Genomic DNA, 7,007 nt, shown 5'->3' with positions numbered 1-7,007 from the left:
GATGAGCTGAATGGGCTGTTTGATGTTGTTTAGCTTTATTACAGCCTCCTTCACTCCAGAAAATCTGTTTTTTTGCCATTTCCAACCTAATGGCATTCGTCCTATAACCAGGCTACCAGAACTGCATATACGGATTGCCAAGTGCATGTGGTCTCATCATGATGCAGCTGTCATTGGTGAGGTGCGTCATGATGTTCTAACCTTTGTACTCAATACCCTTCCCAATGAAGCCCAGCATGCCAAAGGCCTTCTTTACCACTCTCCCCACTTGACTCCCGCACTCCAAATGACCCCTTTGGCTGCTTCCTCTGTGTTAATTTTGAATCCAATTTAGCTAGCTTACCTTGGATTCCATGTGATCTAAACTAGCCCAGCCTACAATGTGAAACTTTGCTAAAGGCCTAACTAAAGTCCATACACACAATGTCCACTGCCCTACCCCTACAATCCTTTTGTAAAAAACTCTTGGATTTGTGAGGCACAACCTCCCATGCACAAAGCCATGCTAGCTATCCCTAATCAGAAAGACACAAAATGCTGGAGTAACTCAGACAGGCAGCATCTCTGTAGAGAAGGAATTGGTGATGTTTTGGTGTCTACTTTCAGTGTAAACCAGCATTTTCAGTTCCTTCCTACACATTTTATCCCTAATCAGTCTCTGCCTGAAGAAGGGGTTCGACCCGAAATGTCACCCATTCCTTTTCTCCAGAGATGTTGCCTGTCCCACTGAGTTCCAGCTTTATGTGTCTATCTTCTGCCTATCCAAATGTTGGTAGATCCTGTTGCTAAGAATCACCTGCAACAACATTCCCACCACTGACATCAGGCTCACTGGCCTGTAATTCCCTGGTTTGTTCTTAAATAACAGTACAACAATGGTTTTAAAACTAGAGCATAGGTTTGAGTTCAGAGGGGAAAGATTTAAAGGAATCTGAGCGGCAGGTTTTTCCACACAGAGGGTGATGGGCATTTAGAATGAGCTGCCATAGGAAGTGGTCCAAAAACCATCCGAATGTTTCCTAACCAGAAGGTTTGGATGACCCAGGAGATCCACATTCTTCTGAGGACCAGATCCCGGGCATTCAAGTCTGGCGATGCAGGGGTGTACAAGAAGTCCAGATACGAACTTGACAAAGCCATCAAAAAGGACCAAAGGAACTTTCACTCCAAGCTGGAGGATGAGGCAGATGTTCAGCAACTGTGGCAGGGCTTGAATACCATCACCTCCTCAAAGGCAAAATCAGGCAGCAGCTCAAGCGACAGCGAAGCATCACTCCCTGACGAGCTCAATGAGTTCTGCACACACTTTGATATGGAGAACACAGATGTGACTGCCCGAGCCCCCATACAGTATTACAGTCACAGTTACAGAGGCTGACATCAGGAGATCCTTCAGGGGGGTGCACCCTCGGAAAGCGTCTGGACCTGATGGTATACCCGGTTGTGTTCTCAAAGCCTGTGCAGACCAACTGGCTGGAGGTTTTATGGACATTTTCAACCTCTCCTTACTGAGGTTACCTCCTGATTTAAGAAGGCATCAATAATACCGGTGCCCAAGAAGAGTAAGGTGACATGCCTCAACAACTATCGACCGGTGGCACTAACGTCCGTTGTGATGAAGTGTTTTGAGAGGTTGGTTATGGTGCATATCAGCTCCTACATCAACATAAACCTCGACCCAATACAGTTTGCCTACTGCCACAACAGGTCAACAGAGGATGCGATCTCATTGGCTCGCCACTCCACACTGGACCACTTGGACAATAAAAACACCTACGTCAGGCTATTGTTTATAAACTACAGCTCGGCGTTCAATACTAATAATAATAATAATAATGCATTACATTTATATAGCGCTTTTCAAACACTTAAAGACGCTTTACAGGGATTACTAGAACATAGAGAAGAAAATAAATAGATAAATAAGTAAACGAACAGAAAAAGGAGACAGAAGGTGAGGTGACGGTCAGTGGTTGAAGGCAGTGCTGAACAGGTGAGACTTCAGTGCTGTTTTGAATGTGGTGAGTGAGGAGGAGTCTCTGACGGTTTGGGGTAGTGAGTTCCAGATGGTGGGAGCAGCGATGGGGAAAGCCCTGTCCCCCCAGGATCTGAGTTTGGTCCGGATGGGGGGGGGGACAGGAGGTTGGCAGCAGCAGAGCGGAGGGTGCAGGTGGGAGTGTGCCTGTGGAGGAGGTCAGTCAGGTAGGATGGGGCCAGGTTATGGAGGGCTTTGTAGGTCATGAGGAGGATTTTGTACTGGATTCTCTGGGGGATGGGGAGCCAGTGGAGCTTGTAAAGGACGGGGGTGATATGGTCACGGATCGGGGAGTGGGTGAGTAGACGGGCAGCGGAGTTTTGAATGTATTGAAGTTTACTGATGATTTTTGAGGGTGAGCCATTGAGGAGGCTGTTGCAGTAGTCCAGACGGGAGGTGATGAAGGCGTGGATGAGGGTTTCTGCAGCTGTGGAGGAGAGGGATGGACGGAGACGGGCGATGTTTTTGAGGTGGAAGAAGGCTGTCTTTGTGATGTGTTTGTCGAAGGAGAGGGTTTGATCAAAGATGATTCCAAGATTCCGGATGTGAGGGGAGGTGGATACTGGGAGACCATCAATATTGAGGATGAAGTTTTGGGTGGATTTGGTGAGGGTTTTTGGACCAATGATTTCAGATTTGTTGCGGTTGAGTTTGAGGAAATTTGATTGAAGCCAAGATTTTATTTCAGTGATGCAGTTTGTCAGTGTAGAGTGTGTGGTGATGGAGATTGACTTGGTGGAGATGAGGAGCTGGATATCATCGGTGAAGCAGTGGAAGTTGAGACCATGACGGCGGATTAATACTATCATCCCCCTCCAAGCTGGTCAACAAGTGCGCTGTCCACGGGTACCCTGGGGGATTTCCAGGACCAGTGAGCACCGCGGGGGATTGGATGCCTCCTGGATAGGGATTGTAATATAATTGTATAATAGTTTCATTTGGTATATTTGTTGGCATTGTATTCTGGTGGTGGGTTCTGTTTTGTTTTACTGCATTGTAAATATTGTTTTTATATAATTGAATAAATTTTTTGATTAAAAAAAAAATCCAGGTCCACCGCATCCAGGACTTCACGGCAAACCTGGACGGTGCCAAGATTTTTTCCAAGATCGACCTGGTATGCAGCTACCATCAGATTCAGTTCCACCCAGACGACATCCCCAAGACGGCCCTCATCACCTCCTTCGGGCTCTTTGAGTTCCTGCGCATGCCTTTTGGCCTCAAGAACGCCGCCCAAGCTTTCCAACGGCTCATGGACATGGTGGGCCGCGGGCCGGACTTCGTGTTCATCTAACTCGACGACATCCTCGTCACCAGCCGCTCTCGCCAGGAACACCGCGCACACCTCCGGCAGCTCTGCCAAACGCTCAACGAGCATGGCCTGGCCATCAACCTTGCCAAGTGTCAGTTTGGCCTCACTTCCATCAACTTCTTCGGCCACCACAGAGCGGTCCCGCTCTGCATCAACCTGCACAGACCGGTCCTGCTGCCGACCAAAGTCGAGGCCATTCGCAAGTTTGCCAAACCCTCTACTGTGAAGGGACTCCAAGAGTTTGTCGGCATGGTCAAATTCTCCCACCACTTCGTGCCAGCAGCCGCCAGGATCATGCAACCGTTCTTCAAGGCCCTGGCCAACAAGCTGAAAGAGCTCATTTTTGGACCCCATTCGACGCCAAGTAAACGCTGGCAAAGGCAACAATGCTGGTACATCCATGAGCCAATGCACCAACAGCTCTCATGGTCGACGCATCTGACACAGCCATGGGCCAAGTGCTGGAACTGACCAATGGTAGCTGGCAGCCCCTCGCCTTTTCCAGTTGTCACCTGAGATCCCCCGTCAGTGAGCTCCTCGCACTCTACCTGGTCATCCGGCATTTCCGCTACTTCCTCGAGGGCAGGGATTTCACAAGCCACTCACGTTTGCCTTTGCCAGTGTCTGATCCTTGGTCAGCCCGACAGCAGCGCCACCTGACTTACATCTCAGAATACACGACTTGCATCCAGCACATCGCAGGCAAGATTAACAGGTCGCAGATGCGTTGCCCCGCACCTACATCAATGCTTTGGGCCCAGGTGTTAACTACACGGCCGTGGTGGCCGCCCAGTGAGAGGATGAAGAGATGCTCACCTACTGCACCGCCATCTCAGGCCTGCTGTTGGAGGATGTGCGATTCGGGCCCGCTGACACCACGTTCCTCTCACTCCTTCATGTGGCACGGGTTGCCCAAACAGTTTGGCAACTCGGCCAGAGCGTCCATCCCCTGTCAATCCTCCAAGATTCAGCGACATATCAAGGCGCCGCTGCAGGACTTCGCCCTGACACACCGGTGTTTCGACCACTTCCACGTCGACATTGTTGGACTCACCTCTTCACCATCGTGGAGATTCACGAGATGGCCGGAAGCCATCCCGCTCTCGGATACCTCCACTGCAACATGTGCACATGCCCTCACCGCCCACTGGATTGCCTGCTTTGGTGTGCCGGCGGACATCTCCTCCGACAGAGGTGCTCAGTTCATCTCCGAGCTGTGGTCAGCAATGGCCCAGCTGCTTGGTACTAAGCTGAATCACACAACGGTCTACCACCCACAAGCAAACGGGCTAGTGAAATGTTTTTACTGGCACATGAAGGCATCCCTCAACGCACGGCTCACGGGCCCGTACTGGATGGATGAATTGCCGTGGGTCATGCTAGGCATACGCACAGCCCCGAAGGAGGACCTGGCAACTTTCTTAGCCGATCTGGTGTATGGCGCCCTGCTTACGGTCCATGGGGACTTCATCCCGGCGGCGCATGGACATCAAGAACTGCCCACAACAATGCTGACGCGCATCCGTGAGAAGGTGGGCACGCTCTCTCCAGTCCCAACGTCCCGACGGTCTCACAACCATGTACGTCCCACCCGACCTCTAGGATTGCCAGTACTTCTTCCCTCGCCGAGATTCCCACCGTACACCACTGCAAAAGCCTTTTGAGGGACCCTTCAGAGTACTGCAAAATGATGCCACGACTTCCATCATCGACATGGGAGGCAGACACGAGACTGTCTCCGTGGACCGTCTTAAGCCAGCACACTTGGACATTGACCAACCAGTGCAGGTGGCACAACCCCGTTGCAGAGGGCGTTCACCATCACGACCAAACCCCGCCCTCAACTCAACCAGCTGCAACCCCGAACACAGGAGACATGTACACAAGATCAGGCCGCCTCACTTGACAGCCTAACCGCCTCCAAAACTCCGGTTCTGAGGGGGATCATGTGGCGGGCCGAGCCACTTTGGTCTCAAACCGTCGTTCGTCGAGCTCTCGCGTGGACCAGGCGTGATCTGGGCCGACCAATCAACGCCAACCTGGGTGGTCTGCTGGCGGTGTGCAGCGGACGACGGAGCTAATCTCCACCTCACAGTCAACACATTAACACACACCTTGCCCTCTTGTACTAATGGTTGAGCTGTATCGGTTAAATGTTTATACAACACGTGAACCTCTACAAGATACATAATGGAAACTGACTCTCCGAACCAATAAGTCCACCCCAACTATCGATCACCCCATCACACTAATCCTATGTTATCCCACTTTCTCATCCATTCCCCACACTCGGGGTAATTGACAGAGAGGCCAATTAATCTACAAATCAACACGTCTTTGGGATGTGGGAGGAAACTGGAGTATCTGGAGGAGACCCGCATGGTCACAGAGAGAACGTGTCAACTGTACAGTTAGCACTCACGGTCAGGATCGAACCCGGGTCTCTGGCGCTGAAAGGCAGCAGGTCTATCAGCTGCTCCACAGCGCTTCTTAAAGAATATTACTTTACTTAAATGTAAATAATCATATTTTTTGATGAACTTTCAGTTAACTTTAAAAAAATATATTTTCATTGCTTACTTCCATTTTGATCTCTGTATGTTGGTGAACTTTAAAAACTATCAGAATCAATGGACACTTTGACGGCTGGCGAAACCTCCCCAGCTTTGTTGACTGTCAAAGTCATAAGGTCATATGTGATAGGAATAGAACTAGGCCATCCGGCCCATCAAGTCTACTGTGCCATTCAATCATGTCTGATCTATCTCTCCCTCCTAACCCCATTTAGGTTTTTGAGGACGGGGCCCTGGCACTGAGCTGCTCGAAGCCCACTCGCCCATCGTTTTCGGTATTTTCTGTTCGACCCGTGACTTCTTCTTCTTCTGTCGTATGTCTTTTAGACCTGCAGCTCCGTTGAGGCAAGCCAGGCCAATGTGTCATCGTCCAGGTCAATCAGACCTCGTTCACCATTCGGTGGCCGGTATTTGGGGCAACTGGTGACTATGTGCTCCACTGTCTGTGTTGGGTTCCCACACCCGCAGAAGGCACTGTCCACGAGACCCCACCTCTTCATCGCTCCGCCTGTCCTCAAGCGGTTGAGGGTTATCCACTGCTTTCGGGGCAGGTCCTGGCCAGGGGGGACCCGTGACTGTTCCACCTGTACAAGGGGTTAATAAACCCCCACAAAGAAAGCTTTGGCGTCCATTTAACATTGTTTCCACCCGGATGGTTCTTTCGAGTTGTTGAAATTTCCAAGTTTTGAAAGTCCTATTGTTACTGTTTGGCTTTCTGCCTCACATTTTCACTGTTTTTTTGCCTTATATACTGAAAATCTAAACCAATACTCGCTTAAAAACACAATCCAAATTTCAAGTTGAAAGTGCAATCAGTCCTGCTGAGCCTGGCTCCCTCTGCCTTACATTTTCACTGTTTTTTTGCCTTAAACACTGAAAACCTAAACCAATACTCGCTGAAAAACACAATCTAAATTTCAAGTTGAAAGTCCAATCAGTACTGCTGAACCCTCTGGGCTCTGCCTTACATTTTCACTGTGTTTTGCCTCATGAAATACTGAAAGTCTAAAGCAATGCTGATTTAAAAACGCAATCGGAGCAACGGCCCAGTTGCATTTCTGACTTTTCAAAAGCTAATTTCTCGATG

Source organism: Rhinoraja longicauda, chromosome 9 (genome assembly GCF_053455715.1).
Source record: "Rhinoraja longicauda isolate Sanriku21f chromosome 9, sRhiLon1.1, whole genome shotgun sequence".
Classification (NCBI taxonomy): domain Eukaryota; kingdom Metazoa; phylum Chordata; class Chondrichthyes; order Rajiformes; family Arhynchobatidae; genus Rhinoraja; species Rhinoraja longicauda.
This window is presented reverse-complemented; position numbering follows the sequence as displayed.